Raw genomic sequence first — 19,663 nt, forward strand, 5'->3', positions numbered from 1 at the left:
AAGATGAGGAACCAGAGGTCACCATTGAAAAGAATGAGTTCAAGAACATGCCCCTAGAGCTGCAATCTTAGGATCAGGAAGGACCAGTTGCTACAACTGCTTAACACTGTATGTGGAACATATCTGTCTCTGTGACAAATATCTCAGCATCCATGAGTGTGGTGATTGGATGCCAGAATATTTATAAATATTCCTGGCAGCAGAAAACAGCCAAAAAGTAGAATAAGGATAAGATGACCTTCATCTCATTTGTGCATTCCAAATATCTCATGATTGTTTCTGGCTGGTAGACCAAAATCCTAGCTGCAAAAATGTCAGGAAAGTAGAGGTTCAAGATTTCCAGTCATTGGAGTACTAGACAACAGACTTCAAGGGGGTGGGAATATTCTGGTGCTAATCTGGGCCATTGTGTTACATAACTTCTAAGGAGCATTGTTCATCATGCAAATGGTGGTCTGGCACTGTCAACTAACTACATTGCTTACAGTACCAATTAAAGATTGTCTAGAATCAAGTGTTTATTTTATTTTTATTTATTTTTTTAAAAGATTTTATTTATTTATTTGACAGAGAGAGATCACAAGTAGGCAGAGAGGCAGGCAGAGAGAGAGGAGAAAGAAGGCTCCCTGCTGAGCAGAGAGCCCGATGTGGGGCTCGATCCCAGGACCCTGGGATCATGACCTGAGCCAAAAGCAGAGGCTTTAAACCACTGAGCCACCCAGGTGCCCCTAGAATCAAGTGTTTAATTTCAAGCATCACATTTTAAAATGCAAATGAAAAAAGAGTGTGTGTTCATGGTAGCCATTAAAATGTTAAGACATTTTAAAAGTTCATTAAAGGAAGGAAGGGATGGAAATGGAAGTTAACAATCTATAAACATCTGAGGAAGCAAGTATAGACTTGTTAGGAGATTCAGTTTATGGCAAAGGAAAGACCAACAAGGATAAGTTAACAAGGAAGCAGGGCTTTTCCTTTGAAATTTTATTTAATATTTATTATTTAATTTTATTTATATTTAATATTTTTTATTTAATAATAATTTTTATTTAATATTCCTTTCAAATCTAAGATTCTATAATCCTTCTGATATTTACAGATAGATCTAGGTTCCTTAGTACTTTTTGGAAGATTTAAAGTAAAGTATGATTTTAATAGATCCTTTAATTTCATTATTTTTTTAACATGAACTCTACATTTAGATATGTAAAATTTTCATTTGTTTTACTACCTCTGTTATTTTTATTTCATTTAAAAATTGACTTTTCCTTATATGTACTTAAATAACAGCTTTATATTCTATAAAATTGCAAGAGAAACATGCTCTGAAATTTAAAAGGCATTATGAATGTTTTTGTGTTGTTTTTTGAAAATACATAATTGTTGGAAAAAAGAAGTGAAGGCATAGATTAGTAGTTTGGGCAATTGCGAATCAAAATGCATTTTAATAGGAAAAAATGAAGTCTATTAATAATTTGAAAAATAATAATCCAAAACTCAAGTATTTTATGGGCAGAAGAAACCTAGACTACTGAATTGCCAAAGAGACATAGATGAAACCAGAGAGCAAATGATTTTGCCATGTGTGGTGTCAATAAATTAAGACTGATGTAACATTGGCCTGTTAAGAAGGGATCCTCATGGACCAGGGTGGAGATGGTTTACAGTTTCAGCAGTGCAACAGTCAGCTTGGGGCAACTGAATTCTAGAAATAAATAAGAGAGAAGTGTAGAGATTTAAAGAAACAGATAGGTAAAAATAATTGAGACCTGAATATGTATACACAGGAATGATAGAGAAATTGTATGCTAAGTCTAAGAAAGTAATGCTTTAAAGGATATAGACAAATACCATAAATAAAATACCTAAAATTAAAATCTATTTCATGCAACTAATCAATTTGGAAAACTGCAGTAGAATATATAAAAAAGAACACTTCATATGAAAATTCTTGGATGGAATAATAACTAAAAAATAATCCCCGTCATTTTAGGAAGAAATAAGAAAAGAAATATTCATTCCAAGTCAATAATTGCTTAAATCAGCAACAAATTACAAATCTCATACTTTCCAATGTACCTTATTTGCTGACAGAAGGAAAGTATGTAAGTCATATCTTGACAATATGCATATAAAAAACAGAATTTAAATAAAAACAATTAGCACATAAGCAAAGTTGATATTTAAATACAGCAGCTCTAATTTTGGTTTATATGCAATGTAAATAAAAGAAATAATTTTTTTTCTTGAAAATCAAGGATACTTTACTTTTTATAGTATATTTTAGTTCCATTTCTTTAATTAACAGCATTCATCCATCTTACCATAAATTGGGCAGTGGTTTTTCTAAGTAGCTACAATGATTTTCACATATTAAGCTGAGCCTCCTTGTCTACTATTGTGTGATTCTGAAAGTAATTAGCTTAGCTACTCACCCTTAGGCTGTGTCCCTTTTTGATGATAAAACATTAGAAAAACAGTAAACGTTGTGATCAGTCAACCAATTTGTTTTCCTGCACCACACTTGCTCAGATAGACAACATGAATGGGCCTAGGTGAGAAAAAGAAAGATTTGCCAAAAATGATCAGCTTGTCTGTGTGACTTTGGGAGATGAGACTTTCCTTGTGGGGAAAGCAGAGGAGACCTGCTGTTGGTGAGGTTGGCTAGTGTGCTGCAAGATCAATTAACTATGTGGACGTGTACCCCTGCACCTGTTACCTACTATGTACCAGGCACTGTATTCGTTTATATTTACTCGACATTTATCCTCATCAATTTCCTGAGCCTTCTGAGGAATATAATATTATTATATCATCTTCATTACACAGTTAAGATCTCACAGTTGAGATCACAATCTCATGAAGTTGAGATGCAGAGAAGCTAAACAACTTGCAGTAGACAAACACGGTATTCAAATATAGGCTCTTAACCATCAGTTAAGCTCTACTGCCTCTATTACTTGGCATGAGAAAGAGATCAACTAACGTTCTTACTTTGTTATTCTGAATATAAAATTTTGCTTACACTTAAAATGGAAAAGGATATTAGCATTAAGCTATTTTTCCCTGTTTGCTCATCTCTTCTGGACCTTAATATTTAACAGGTGATGTGTGCTTTCAGATTTCAATTGGTATGATCTAAAGGATTTTTGGATCAGTGCATTGATATGAGGAGACATAAGATGAATTGGGGTTAGTGACTCTTTCTCCTTATTTGAAGATATGGCTAGAGCAGAAAATTGAAGGGAGCCCATCATTTTCCTTCTACCAGAGCCATATTTGTCATTCAGCTTCATCTTGAGTTCATTTGTTAATATCAGTGGAAGAAATAGTTTGATCAATCAAAAAACTTCTTTGGGGAAACAACAACAACAAAAAAGAAAAAAGAAAAAACCCTAGTTAGTGGTTTAACTAGGTCCTTAAGCCAGACTTTGAGTTTACTGATTTGACCACTTTACTGAAAATTTAAAAAAATAGAAATATATTTATTTTTGTGGCATACACACACACACACATATATATACATGTATATATATATATATATATATACATGTATATATATATATAAAGTTTTATTTGAGAGAGAGAGAGAGTGAGCGAGAGAGAGCATGAACAGGGGTGAGGGGTAGAAGGAGAAGCAGACTTCCCACTGAGTAGAGAGCCCAATGCAGAACTCCATCCCACGACCCTAGGATCATGACCTAAGCTGAAGGCAGACATTTAACTGACTAAGGAGCCCAGACACACATACTAATGGCATGTAGATCCAACTGGTATAAGAGAATATCATTTGTAATAATAGCAAGCCTTAAGAGTTCTTTACTGTTCCAAGTGTTAGGAAAGGTACCATGGCAAAAGATAAATTCATTTTAATGTTTGACTCTATGTTCTTGCAGACATTAAAAAGGGATAGTTTTCTTTACATTGTGTTAAAAATAATTTTATAGTAAATTCTGAAACTTTAAAAACACCTATCACATCTTCACAAACCATGATGGCAACTATGTTAATTTTTCACCATAATCTTGCTGGAATTTATTACATCAGTGCTCTCTACAGTGTTAAGTGTGAGGTTCCTTAGCTAGAAATGATGGCTGTTAAATTTGTTTTTTATCAGAACTCTTGTATGTTTCTGTTTCTAGCATATTCTGTACAAAAATAAGTAATAGTATATGAGGCAACTAACTTGTAATGTAACTTATATCCCATTTAGAACAATACTTCTTAATTCTGGAAGCATACAAAAAAATCCTCCAGAGAGACTGTAAAACATAAGAATTCTTGGGCTCCCACTCAAGACATTCTGATTTAATTTATTTGGTGTAGAGTCCTAGTATCAGAATTTTTAAAAGTGAAGATTAGAAATAATGGTTTAGAGCTGTTCTTCATTTCACAAGACTTTGAGATGTCTATTTTCAAACATTTTTGAGAAGAACAATGACTTCTCCAAACTATTAATAAGATATGGTCAAACTTGTAATCAATGATTGACTTTATGTTTTCTTCTTTAAAAAGAATTTTCCAATTAAGAAAATACCACCAATAAGATCAAAGTGGGAAAAAAACATTGGAAGTTTATTCACATAGTTAATTGAATTCTGTGTAGCATACATCGACTGAGGCAGGAGATACATAAGAAAAAGAAGACATTATCTTGGCTTTTATTGTATTAAATCTACAATTTAATGAGGAACTAGAGGAAAAGGCCAGCGTAGATCATCTGAGGAAGGAAGGAAGGAAGGGAGAGAGGTAAATGGAGTGTTATTCTCGTGATTAAGAATATTTCACCTTACTTGCTCTTAGTCTTGATTTTATTTCCTAGGCTGAATCATTTGCTTCAGATTGCTGAAGAAAGACTGCTGAATCTTTCTCCTATTGTTTTCTTTTTCTCTTGACAATTCCTTATCATTCTCTAAATCATGAAAAGAATCTTTTACTATCAACCTAGATTTTTAGAGATCATGACAAAAAATGTCATGTCAGAGCAGTTGGATAAATGGATCCAAGTCTTCTGAAATATTTTTTCATTTGGATCTTGAATTTCTTGATACCTGTGTCTTTGAGTTCACTGAATCCTGTTTCATTTTGTCTTTTGTCGATGCCCTCTAGTCAAAGACCACCAGGAAGACACTTGTAGTTGAATAAGTAGGGCTTATTATTCATTGCAGTGAGAAAAAATATGGAGAACCATGAGGTCTCTCAGTGGATGGAACAGTGGCCCCCATAATGATACATTCATGTCCTAATTCCCTGAACCTGTAAATATTAATTTTACTTGGAAAGAGTCTTTGCAGATGGAATTAATTTAAAGCTCCTGAGATGAAGAGATCCTGGATTATCTGGGTAGGCACTAAATCTCATGACAGATGTTCTTATATGAGAAAAACAGAGGAGTGAATGATGTGACCATGGAGGCAAAGATGGGAATTATGGCACCCCAAGGCCACAAACTAAGGAATGCCAACAGCTGTTAGAAAGTGGAAGAGATAAGGAAGGGAATCTCCCCTAGAGACTCCAGAGGGAGTACAACCCTACTTACTGCTTGATCTCAGATTTCTGGCCTCTAGAATGTAAGCAAATAAATATCTGTTGCTTCGTGCCACTTGGTTTGTGGTAGTTTGTAATGGCAGCCACAGAACACTAATACACTCAGTGAAATGGTGTTGGGAAAAAAAAAAAAACTATTATAGGATTTGGGATTTTGGAAAGGGACTAAAGAAGCAAGCATAGATTAGATGCTTAGGGATGATATTCTGTACTGGATATTGAGGGAGGATAGGAATATCAGAAAACAGGGCTAATTATATGATTGAGTACTCCTATAGAAAAGGAAAATTAAAACAAAGATAAAACTGAAATTTGTAAAATAATAGTCATTCATTTTGGCCAAAAGAAGACGTATTTCATATTTTGTAGGTGCCATGATTAACTTGTTTTTGTTTTTGCTTAGATAAATTTATGAAATAGCCTTACCTTTTCTCATTTTACTATGGCTTCAGAGTAAACTTTTCTGAGGTTGGTATCCTCGGAGTTTGTTTATGTCCAATAGGAAAATAACATGGCCTACATGTGAGTGTCAGGAAATTTCAGAATATCAGTGGTTGCTCTATTATTCTATCTTGATTTGTTCAATTTGAGATCCTTTCTATCTCTTCTTGCTGAAGGAGCCAACCAGTTCTTGGTTAGGAGGTAAGTTTTTGCAGAACTGACGTTTCATTCAAACCTTTCAGCATTGTTATTGCTATTATTGTTGGTTTGTTTTGTTTCCTATTTGGAGGAGAGAACAGTCATATTTTATAAAATAATAATAATAATTTATAGTTCAAATTAAGCTTCAATTCATCATTTATTTATTTATTTATTTTCCAATTTATTTTCTTAATATGCCTTCACACCGAGTTCATTTTGTGTTCCTAGGAATAAATCCTTCTTTGGGATTTTTGATTTTCTTACCAGATTAGCATTGCTCTTTAGTGAAGCTATTTTTTATCATCCATTACCTGCTTGTCCAATGCATTGCTTTGTCTGCCTGTCTGTCTTCAATGTTGTCTATAAGAGTAAAAGTCTATAGGATTAGGAAGGACTGTAACTCTCTTCTCAAGCCAGCCTAGAGGCTGACAGTTCAGAAGATTTTTCTTCAGTATCCTTTGGACAAATCTGGTCCCAGGTCACCATTTCAAAACCTTGTAAGGACTTTTTCTTCAGTCTTATTTTTGTGTTCCTGGGAATTGTTTTTGTTTTAGTTTAATTTGCTCTGAATCAGAGGGTTTTATGGTCCCTGATGTGTGACAATTGGTCTTTGAACAATTTCTAGTGACTAAAGTTCACATAAGTACAATTCTCACCAACACTTTGCTGTTTTCATGAGATCTTTTCAATCTGAAACTGTGCTTTTCCCAGGCCAAATACCTGATTTCATTATGATTCTCACTGTAATGCTAACTCTTATACATGCTTTTCTCTCACAATTTTACCAAAGACAGTTTAGAATTACAGTGCTCACTCTGGGGAACTTTTGATATAGATGAACTGTTCATTTGAGAGGCAGCTTAAATGAAAAAGAAACAAAATTGTGACTGTCCAATGGTATACTTTCTTTAACTGGTATAAAGAGGCTTCTCAACACAATTTGAACTAAAAAAAAAAATTGCCTCCCTAGAGATTCTTTAGCCAAAGCTGATGCTAAATGTGAGAAACATAACTTCTCTTATGGAACAATTCCCATGCTTCCCTTCTATATCTGACTCTTCTGCTTTTAGCCTTTGCTTTAACCCTCAGAATCTTTTCTAGAGTTTTAGAGTTGATGACCCAAAATTTCTTGTCACAATGGATGGATGCATGGATTGATTTTTTCTGGAATATTCTTCCATTTGGATATTGAGGTCCTATTTGATTTTCTCGAGTAAAGCTTGAGTATTTCTGTTGATGATATTTTGGCCAATGGGATATAGGGAAAGTGATATATGCCACTTGTAGGCATTGCTATATACTCCCCTGCATAATTATCCCACACTCACTTTCCCTTTCCTTGGCAATCTTGCCTAGCCACATGTTTAAGATGACAATGTCACAAAATGGAAGAAGCCTAGATCCTGAGTCATCATTTAGAAGGAGAGCTATTAGACCATACTTTAGGTAAGAAATTCATCATTACTGTGTTAAGGCACAGAGATTGGGGGTTGATTGTTTCAGCAGCCAATGTTATTATTCCTCACTGATTCAGTGCCCAAAGAGTAATAACTCCTTGGCCCCCATTTTTTTTTTGGCCGGGATAGAAAATAAATATGAAGATAGAAAAAGATACTTTAAGAAAATAGGACATTATTTAGAGAAATAAACCGGATTTCTAGATATCTAGTCAGATATTTCACTTGAGAAATTTTAAAATTTAAAGTGTGATATGTTGGTTCAGTTTTGTTAGATGGAAAGGTAGATGGAAATTACACAATTGGTATTTAAGTATGAATAAAGGACTGTTTAAAAAAAAGGCTAATTCAGCTTTCTAAGTTTTTTTTAAGTGGCCTCATTCAACCAACATTTATTTGATATGCACTATATGACAAGCACTTTTCTGAGTACTGGGAATACATCAGTGTCAGCAAGAGATAGGAGACTAATTATATTCTAATGGAGAAGGAAAAACAATAAACAAAATAACTAAACAGTTATAGTATTTATATTTTAAGAGATGGTAAGAAGAAAAAAATAAATTAAGAAAGGGACTGGGAGGACTAGTCGAATCTTGGACTTTTAGATAGGGTGTTAAGGGAAATATTCACTAAGGAGGAAATTTGTGAGCAAAGACTTAAAAGAGGGGAGGGAGCAAGCCCCAGGAGAGGGAGCACTCCAGACAGATGGGCAAAGGCAAGGGCCCTGAGGTGGGAGTATGCCACACCAAGTAGAAGAACAGTAGAAGGACACTGAGGCTGAAATGGAGCGAAGGGAGGAGTGATAGGACATGAGGTCAGATGAACGAGGAAATTCAGATCCTGACTAAACTTGTAAACCATTATACAACATTAGGTTTTACTTTGATGAGTCAGAAAAGTAGGCATTGGAGGGTTTTTAGTATGTGGCATCATCTATTATTCATTTTAACACAAACACTCTGACTGCTGAGTTGAGATTAAATTTAGCGTGGGCAAGAAGGAAGAAGAGATGCTGGTTAGGAGATTATACCTATAATCTGGATGAGAAATGGTCATGGCTTTGTCCACGGTGGTCAAAAGTGGCTAAATCCTGGATATATTCTATCAGTACATCTAGGAAGATGTGTATTGGAGCTGGATGTGATGTGTGAAAAAAGAAGAGCAATCAAGAATAACTCCAAATGGAAAGATGGATTTGCCACTAACTTAGAAGGGGAAGACTACAGGAGAGTAGGTTTTGGGGACTAAGAACAAGATTTCAGCTTTGGTCTTGTTAGGTTTGAGATACCCCTTAGGTATCCCATATTAAAGACAGCACTCACAAGTTGGCTTTACTAATACAGTATCTTTAACAGTTTGTGCTGCTTATTGTGTTATTCTTTCTTTCATAGAGATTGTGATCTTCTTGCAGATGAGGATGATATTTTAGATTCATTCTGTATTTTCCACATTGTCAAGTAAAATTGTGAAGCCTGAAGTTTCTCTATAATCCTGTTGATTTATTAGGTGAAGAATCAGATGAATGCATAATAAATCAGACATAAGAATTCTGTTTCATATAGACTGTCTTTCAAAATCCAGTTTAGTATTGTTTATGTGTTAGAAGGCTTATGAGCCTTATTATTTAAAGAGCATAAGAGAAAAAAGATTTGGCAAATAGAAGAGAAAAGCTCTCCAGCAATTAAATCCTGCACGGAAAATGTTACCAGAAGTGATTCCTGTACAATACACACATTTACAGGAAGAATCTAATTTGTATTTAGTCTGCATTTCAGCTCATTCACAATGAGACTCATGTCCTAGGAGCTATAGCCAGGAAATGCACCAGCGGTGCAGGGACTGAGCCTAGTTAGGTGGGCTGGGCATGTGAGAGCAGTCTCTTCTGCATCTTGCAAAGTTGATGATGGGATTTTACTATGAAGCCAAGAGTTCAAAACATAATTATGATTAAATGAAATAACTGAAGCAAATGGTGATTTCTTAAAAAGCTTCTCATATGTCTTCTAGGAGGAAAGGGTTTATTTTCTTGTTTCTGTCGTTGTTATCTTTGACTAGAGCATTCAGCAAAGCAATGTGATACAGGAATAACATAATCTGTGACCTTGTGAACCTAAATTTAAATATTACCAGTGGATCCCAAGTTATACTCCTTTCTAATTACCCATCTCTCTGATATTAATTTCCTGACACATTGACTGCTTAATATGTACTAATGGACTTGAATTAGCTTGGTACAAAAGGAAAAAAAAAATGTAGGGCAATGAGATTGACTTTTCACTTGTCCATGGATCAGGATAATAGATGAAAAGCCTACGTGAAACTTAAAAAAATAATGACAGAAAGGAAAGATTCTACCTATGAAAATTCAGAAAACAAAATACATATGGTATCATTAAACTCAAAATATAGCTAATTTTAGCTAGAATATGCCAATTATGTTTAAATATTACATTTCATGGTTAGCCCATTAATTCAATTCCAGGCATTAGGTTTATGCTGAGAACACAGTTAAATCCAAGGACATGATCTGGTCTTAGAGATACTGGGATATTCCCCATGTTGATATATGTCTCTCGAAACATAACATATGACTAAGGACTAATACAAAAGTATATGTTCATTCTTTCCTTCATTAATAACATTTTGAAAAGTTCTCACACATTTGGATAGAATGAAATTTTCACCCTCTCTTCATATTATTCCTTTAGCTGTATAGCCTGATTTATTTAAAGATTAGTTGGCTTTGCCAGTTTAAGATTAATTATAAAATGGTAACTAATAGCAAGCATTTTGCTGTTGCTTTGCTTTCTGTTTTCTAGGAGGAAAGATTATTACATGGCATTACTGTTTTAAACTGGAATGAATTCATGTAGGATCCTGGGTTTGTAAGTGGGGCAGGGTGGGGTGTATCAGTTCTACATTTTCTGATACTCTGCCATCTACAGCCACTTATATTCTAAGGTAGAATCTCCCTGAGAGGCTAATGCTAACAGAGCTACTTTTTCCTGCTATCTCCTGCTGAATTTTGTTGTCTTTGTGCTAATAAAATAAAGGTTGGGGAAAGGGTATAAGTCCTGCAGAAGCAATTACAATCAAAATGAGTCATAGTGCTAAAAGGCAAGTTGCTTTTCTACTTTTATAGTACATACGTCATTCCAATGATTCTTAACTAATTAACAATCTCACCATGGTTTTTTCTTACCGTCACAACTCTATTAGACTTATGTAAGAGAATATTTTGATTTTGAATTTATATGTATGGGAGCTGGTAAAAGGCCAGAACTTTTTTTTAAAGAAACTTCACATTATAATATCATTTATTTATTTTTTTATGGAACTTGAAATATCTCTAAAATGTGCTTGCATAAAATCATGTCCAGTTGTATCTCACAATTCCTGCATATGCAGAACTGTATCTCTTCTGGCTGATGTCAAATATACTTATTTTTTTTTTTTGTGGTCTATATTCTAGTAATTAAGACCAACTAAACTTCCTAAAAAGAAGACTTTTTTTCAGAAGACAACTGTCCCATTAGCTAGTAAACATTATATCTTTCTGTATTGGCTTAGCAATAAATGAGCAAGACATAAATAGGGTTTCAACATAAATCCTTCACTGAAGCAATTATTATTTTGAGCTAATCATATTAGAAATGCAACTGTGAAACTTCAAAAGAACAAATCACTGTTAGGAACACAAAATAAACAAAAGTAAATCACTCCTGACAAATATAATTATTTGTAATTCTCCTAAATCTACCCCCTCACTATTAGCCAACCTTAGATGAAAACTCTTAAGCATTTGTTTGCTATCAGTTGTGATCGAGTTAGTAGTTATTTGTCAGAGAAGGAAGATGTCTACCTTACCATTGGAACTCATGAGATCTAGAGCCAGATGACTTGGAGAAAGTATAATCCAGTGGGTCTATTCCTTCATCTGCATAGGAAAGGTAACCTCACATTTGACTACACTGCCCATCTGCTCCCTGTAACTTAAAGGCACAGGCTCTAGATCTCAATTACTGTGGTAGGAAATCATACTGGTCCAGGTGCCTAGTTTCTACAGAAACAATACAAAGAGAATCTGGATTCCTGCAAAATAGTACTTCTTGGAGAAATTCTTCTAAGTTTGGAGTAGCTGTTTTGATATGCTAAATGGAGTGAGTAGTACCATACCATGGGGATGCCTGAATGAAACTAGTGCTGTTGCTTTCCTAGGAGTTTTGACAGAGCTATGTTTCTCTGCTACCTTCTGCTGGATTTTGTTGCCTTTATGCAGAAATTATAGTTCTTTCCCCATTCCTTCCTCCCTCCCTTCTTTCCTATCTTCCTTTCTTCCTTCCTTCCTACCTTCCTTCCCAGTGTAGAGGTGTGTGGAATATGAGGGTGGGGGGCAGAGTTGAATTGTATGGCAAAACTGAGGAGAGGGTAGACAGACAAGTTGAGTGCAGCTGCTGTTAAAGCAACGGAGAGTTTGGAGAAGAGGGAGACTTAAGAGTTATTTGCCATGAAATGTGCTGTGTATAAATCCCCTCTATCATTTCTACTCTGATATCTTTACAAACTTTAAATTGCTCAGTAATACTGCCTGTAAGTGGGCTTCTCTGGAAGAAGTTGAGAGTACAAGAGAACTGACTTCATATACTAGAGAGGAAAATCTCTTGGCAAAATCAAATGGGGATTAAAACAGACTGACCAGCAACTAGAATCTATTTTTGTTTGCCATGTAATTACAATTGGAGATGCAATCCTAGATATATTGCCTCCCTAGTTCATCAGCAGGAGTGACTCCCAACAGTGAACATGGAATACCATTTTAGGAAATGATAAACCTGGCAAATTCTGTCCTCCTGGACATACCCAGAATATTCTACTTTAGTCTTCCAGTGTGAGCATTTTCCGAGGGCTGGTGAGGCATGATGATGGCAGGAGACATATGTGGCCTGATTCCAACCTGAAGGAAATAAATCTAGACCTGTTGTTAGGGAAAAAAAAATACTAGAACTAGAACTTCAAAATGGTTTGGGGAGAAAAAGTCTATCACATTTGTAAATTTATTCCTCTAGTGATTAAACACGTTAATGACTTTTCAGGTTTTTCCCTCAATGCAAAGGTAACTGACTAGATTTGGTTGCATAAATCTAATAGCTGGATTGATACTGGCCTCTAAGAGACTTCAATTCAACTAAACTAGTATTTACCAATGCTTTATATATTACAGACTAGGTCCTCAAATAATTTAGGAAATCTAAAAATAATGTCTATTGTTCAGCTATTTTATGGACTTGATTCATTAATATAAAGCTTGTCTTATTCAATAGACTTTTGTAGCATTTAACTTGAAATCTTCTCCATGAAGGGTCCCTATGATATATTCGCTATACAGACTTTAGCCTTTATCAGCTATTGTGGTCCAACGACTATAGTAAAAGATCTTATTTTATTTTAAATTTTGAAATTTTTATTAAACATGTCTTTGACTTTTTTTCATACCCATGGTCACTTATGTGGATGTTGGAGAATATTAAAGCAATTTATCTTGGCCCTTCTGATATATCTTAGCTGCTTTATGTGAAGAATCAAAGTTACTTATTACCAAGTGGTACTGCAGTAGTTTTTGGTCTTTAAAAGAAAGTATTTTAAATGGTACATGCTTTCAAGGAAGCACTTCCTTTTAAAGATTGATTGATTGATTGGTTGAGAAATCAATTAGTCTGCTTGTAAGCAAGCAGAGGAGGAAGGGACAGAGGGAGAGGGAGAGAGGGAATCTCAGGCAGACTCCCTGTGCAGAGCCTAATGCAGGGCTTGATCTCACAACTCTAAGATCATGACCCAAGCCAAAATCAAGTCAGTTGCTCAATATGGCCACCTGGGCACCCCAGCACTACCTTTTAGAAACACTGAACTCCATGTCCAGTGATTTACTGCAGCTCAGCCTATGCAGGGCTTGTTTTGTCAGATTTGAACCTGCTTCACTAGTATTCTGTTGACCTCTATCGCCAGAGATTTCTTTTGCATATTTTGGCAGCCTTTCTAGTAGAGTTTGCCTTTAACTCCCATGGAACAGTTGACAATACAGTTCTGGTGACTAGATAGCTTTCGTCAGTGAAATGTTAAAAGTCGACTTCAATCAAGATTACCTTCATTCAGTAAAGAATTCCTTTGAAAGATTTAACTGAGAATTCTACATAGAATCATACATTATATTGCCCAAGAGATTTCCAAAGTTGTGTGTATTTATCGCCCTCTTCAGACTTTCTTGTTGGCATTTTATTTATATTTATTATTTATTTATATTAACATATAATGTATTACTTGTTTCAGGGGTACAGGTCTGTGATTCATCAGTCCTATACAATTCACAGAACTCCCATAGCACATAACCTCCCAAATGTCCATAACCCCGCCACCCTCTCCCTTTCCCCCTACCCCCCAGCAACCCTCAGTTTGTTTCCTGAGATTAAGAGTCTCTTTTTTTTATTTTATTTCATTTATTTATTTTACAGTCAGAGATCACAAGTAGGCAGAGAGGCAGGTAGAGAGGCAGGCAGAGAGGCAGAGAGGCAGGCAGAGAAGCAGGCTCCCTGCTGAGCAGAGAGCCCAATGCAGGGCTTGATCCCAGGACCCTGAGACCATGACCTGAGCCAAAGGCAGAGGCTTAACCCACTGAGCCACCCAGGAGCTCAGATTAAGAGTCTCTTATGGTTTGTCTCCCTCCGTAGTCCCATCTTGTTTCACTTTTCCCTCCCTTCCCCCAATGAGCCCTGCCCTCCCTGCCTCTCAAATTCCTCATATCAGAGAGATCATATGATAATTGTCTTTCTCTGATTGACTTATTTCTCTTAAAATAATATGCTCTAGTTCCATCTACGTCATTGCAAATGGCAAGATTTCAGGGTTTTTTTTTGATGGCAGAGTAGTATTTCATATACATATATAGTATTTCATATATATATATGAAATACTATTCTGCCATCAAAAAAAACCCCTGAAATCTTGCCATTTGCAATGACATGGATATATATATATGTGTGTGTATATATAGAAGTATATATATATATATATCATATATATGTGTATATATATAAGAAATTATATATATATATATATACAATTTGTTAATGGACATCTAGGACATCTAGGTTTTTTCCATAGTTTGGCTATTGTGGGCATTTATGCTATAAACATTCAGGGGCATGTGCTCCTTTAAATCACTACATTTGTGTCTTTAGGGTAAATACCCAGTAGTGCAATTACCACATCATAGTATAGTTCTATTTTCAACTTTTTCAGGAACCTCCATACTGTTTTCCAGAGTAGCTGCACCAGCTTGCATTCCCACCAACAGTGTATGAGGGTTCTCCTTTCTCTGCATTCTTGCAAACATCTGTCCTTTCCTGACTTGCTAATTTTAGCCATTTTAACTGGTGTAAGGTGGTATCTCACTGTGGTTTTGATTTGTATTTCCCTGATGCTGAGTGTGTTGAGTGTTGAGCACTTTTTCATATGTGTGTTGGCCATTTGGATATCTTCTTTGCAGAAATGTCTATTCATATCTTCTGCCCATTTCTTGACTGGATTATTTGATATTTGGATATTGAGTTGGATAAGTTCTTTATACATTTTGGATACTAGCTCTTTACCTGATATGTCATTTGCAAATATCTTCTCCCATTCTGTCATCTGTCTTTTGGTTTTGTTGACTGTTTTCCTTGCTGTGAAAAGGCTTTTTATCTTGACGAAGTCCAATAGTTCATTTTTGCCCCTGCTTCCCTTGCCTTTGGTGATGTTTCTAGGAAGAAGTTGCTGTGGCTGAGGTCGAAGAGGTTGCTGCTTGTGTTTTCCTCAAGGATTTTGATGGATTCCTATTTCACATTGAGGTCATTCATCCATTTGGAGTCTACTTTTGTGTGTGGTGTAAGAAAATGGTCCAGTTCATTCTCCTGTATGTTGTTGTCCAATTTTCCCAACACCATTTGTTGAAGAGACTGTCTTTTTTTTTTTTTTTCCATTGGACATTCTTTCCTGCTTTGTCGAAGATTAGTTAACCATAGAGTTGAGGGTCCATTTCTGGGCTCTCTATTCTGTTCCATTGATCTATGTGTCTGTTTTTGTGCCAGTACCATACTGTCTTGATGATTACAGCTTTGTAATAGAGCTTGAAACTGGAACTGTGATGCCGCCAACTTTGGCTTTCCTTTTCAACATTCCTCTGGATATTCAGGCTCTTTTCTGGTTCCATATAAATTTTATGATTATTTGTTCTATTTCTTTGATAAAAGTTGGTGGTATTTTGATAAGGATTGTATTAAATGTGTAGATTAATCTAGGTAGTATAGACATTGTCACAATATTTGTTCTTCCAATCCATGAGTATAGAACATTTTTCCATTTCTTTGTGTCTTCCTCAATTTCTTTCACGATTACTCTATAGTTTTCTGAGTATAGATTCTTTGTCTCTTTGGTTAGGTTTATTCCTACTTATCTTATGGTTTGGGGTATAATTGTAAATGGGATTGACTCCTTCATTTCTCTTTCTTCTGTCTCGTTGTTGGTGTATAGAAATGCAACTGATTTCTGTGCATTGATTTTATACCCTGACACTTTCTAGCAGTTCTAGCAGTTCTAGCAGTTTTGGAGTGGAGTCTTTTGGGTTTTCCACATAAAGTATCATATCATCTGTGAAAAGTGAGAGTTTGAATTCTTCTTTGATGATTTGGATGCTTTTTATTGTATTATATTATATTATATTATATTATATTAAACTTTTTGTTGTTGATTGCTGAAGCTAGGACTTCTAGTACTATGTTGAATAGCAGTGGTGATAGTAGACATCCCTGACATGTTCCTGATGTTAGGGGGAAAGCTCTCAGTTTTTCCCTATTGAGAATGATATTCGCTGTGGGTTTTTCATAGATGACTTTGGTGATATGAGGTATGTACCCTCTATCCGTACACTGTGAAGAGTTCTGATCAAGAAAGGATGCTGTACCCTTTCAAATGCTTTTTCAGCATCTATTGAGAGTATCATATCATTCTTGTTCTTTCTTTTATTAATGTCTTGCATCACATTGGTTGATATGCGGATATTGAACCAACCTTGCAGCCCAGGAATAAATCCTGCTTGGTCGGGGTGAATAATCCTTTTAATGTACTGTTGTATCCTATTGGCTAGTATTTTGGTGAGAATTTTTGCATCCATGTTCATCAAGGATATTGGTCTGTAATCCTCCTTTTTGGTGGGGTCTTTGTCTGGTTTTGGGATCAAGGTAATGCTGGCCTCACAAAAAGAGTTTGGACATTTTCCTTTCCTTTCTTTTTTCTTTTTCTTTCTTTCTTTCTGTTTTTTTTTTTTTTTTTTTTTTTGGAACAGTTTCAGGAGAATAGGTATTAATACTTTTTTAAATGTTTGGTAGAATTCCCCTGGGAAGCCATCTGGCCCTGGGCTCTTGTTTTTTGGGAGATTTTTGATTATTGCTTCAATCTCCTACTGGTTATGAGTCTGTTCAGGTTTTCTATTTCTTTGTGATTCAGTTTTGGTGATTTATACATTTCTAGGAATGCATTCATTTCTTCCAGATTGTCAAATTTGCTAATGTATAGTTTCTCATAATATGTTTTATAATTGGATTTCTTTGGCGAGGTTCTGATTTTATTTCATTTGTGATTTTATTAATTTGGGTCCTTTCTCTTTTCTTTTTGATAAGTCTGGCCAGGGTTTATCAGTCTTATGAATTCCTTTGAAAAACCAGATCCTAGTTTCATTTATTTGTTCTACCATCCTTTGATTTCTCCTCTGATTTATATTATTTCTCTTCTCCTGCTGGGTTTGGCTTTCTCTGCTGTTCCTTCTCCAGCTCCTTTAGGTGTAGGGTTAGGTTGCATATTTGAGACCTTTCCTATTTCTTGAGAAAGGCTTGTATTGTTACATGTTTTTCTCTTGACCACCTTTGCTCTGGCCCAAAGATTTTGAGCAGTTGTATTTTTATTTTCACTTGTTTCCATGAATGTCCTTAATTCTTCTTTAATTTCCTTGTTGACCCATTCATTCTTTAGTGGATGCTGTTTAGCCTCCATATATGAATCCTTTCCAACTTGCCTCTTGTAGTTGAGTTCTAGTTTCAAAGCATTGTGGTCTGAAAATATGCAGGGAGTGATCCCAGTCTTTTGCTACCAGTTGAGACCTGATGTGTGACTCAGGATGTGATCTATTTTGGAGAATGTTCCATGTGCACCAGAGAAGAATGTGTATTCTGTTGGTTTGAGATGGAATGTTCTGAATATATCAGTGATGTCCATCTGGTCTATTGTGTCATTTAAATTCTTTATTTCCTTATTGGTCTTTTGCTTATATGATCTGTCCAATACACTGAGGGGTAGTGTTAAAGTCCCCTACTATTATTGTATTATTGTCAATGTGTTTCTTTGATTTTGTTATTAATTGGTTTATATAATTGGATGCTCCCATTTCGGGGGCATAGATATTTAAAATTGTTAGATCTTCTTGTGAACAGACCCTTTACGTATGAGATAGTGTCCTTTCTCATTTCTTATAATAGTGTTTGGCTTAAAGTATAATTTATTTGATATAAGGATTGCTACTTCAGCTTTCTTTTGATGTCCTTCAGCATAGTAAATAGCTTTTTACCTCCTCACGTTAAATCTGGAGGTGTCTTTGAGTGTAAAATGAGTTTCTTGCAAACAACATATTGATGGGTCTTTTTTTTTTAATCCATTCTGATACCTTATGTCTTTTGATTGAGGCATTTAGCCCATTTACATACAGATTAACTATTGAAAGATAGGAATTTAGTGCCATTGTATAGCCTATAAGGTGACTGTTTCTGTATATTGTCTATGTTCCTTTCTGGTCTATTACTTTTAGGCTCTCTCTTTGCTTAGAGGACCCCTTTGAATATTTCCTGTAGGGCTGGTTTGGTGTTTGAAAATTCTTTTCTTTTTGTTTGTCCTGGAAGCTTTTACCTCTCTTTCTATTTTCAATGAGAACCTAACTGGACATAGTATTGTGGCTGCATAATTTTCTTGTTTATTTCTCTGAATATATCATACTACTCCTTTCTGGCCTGCCAGGTCTCTGTGGATAGGTCTGCTGCCAATCTAATATTTCTACTGTTGTATGTTACAGACCTCTTGTCCTGAGCTGCTTTCAGGATTTTCTCTTTGTCACGGAGACTTGTAAGTTTTACTATTAGATGATGGGGTATTGACCTATTTTTACTGATTGTGAAGGGGGTTCTCTGTGCCTCCTGAATTTTGATGCTTATTCCCTCCCCCAAATTAGGTAAATTCTCTACTGTAATTTTCTCCAATATAACTTCTCCCCCTGTTTCTTCTTCTCCAGGGATCCTAATTATTCTATATTGTTTCATCTTATGGTATCACTTATCTTTTGAATTCTCCCCTCATGGTCCAGTATTTGTTTTTATCTCTTTTTTCCCTCAGCTTTTTCATTCTCCATCGTTTGGCCTTCTATATCACTACTTCTTTCTTCTGCTTCATTTATCCCAGAGTGAGAGCCTCCATTTTTTATTATATCTCATTAATAGCCTTTTAAATTCCAACTTAGTTAGATTTTAGTTCTTTTATTTCTCCAGAAAGGGATTCTCTAGTATCTTCCATGCTTTTTTCATGCCCAGCTAGTGCCTTGATAATCATCATTCTGAACTCTAGTTCTGACATCTTACTAATATCCATATTGACTGGGTCCTTAGCCGTTAGTATTGACTCTAGTTCTCTTTTTTGAGGTGAGGTTTTTTTTTTCTGCTTTGTCATTATATCCAGATAAGAATAGATGGATGTGAGAACAAAATACTAAAAGTGTAGCAATGACTCCAGAAAAATATACACTATCCAAATTGGAAGAAACCCAAGAGGAGAAGAAACGCGGGTTAAAAAAAAAATACACACACACACACACACACACACACACACACACACATATTTGACTGGTCAGTAGAAAAGAGCCACATGCTTGATTTTGGGTGTATTTTAGATTG

This window comes from Mustela putorius, unplaced genomic scaffold (assembly GCF_011764305.1).
Source record: "Mustela putorius furo isolate JIRA1106 unplaced genomic scaffold, ASM1176430v1.1 tig00003863_pilon_pilon_pilon, whole genome shotgun sequence".
NCBI classification, from domain to species: domain Eukaryota; kingdom Metazoa; phylum Chordata; class Mammalia; order Carnivora; family Mustelidae; genus Mustela; species Mustela putorius.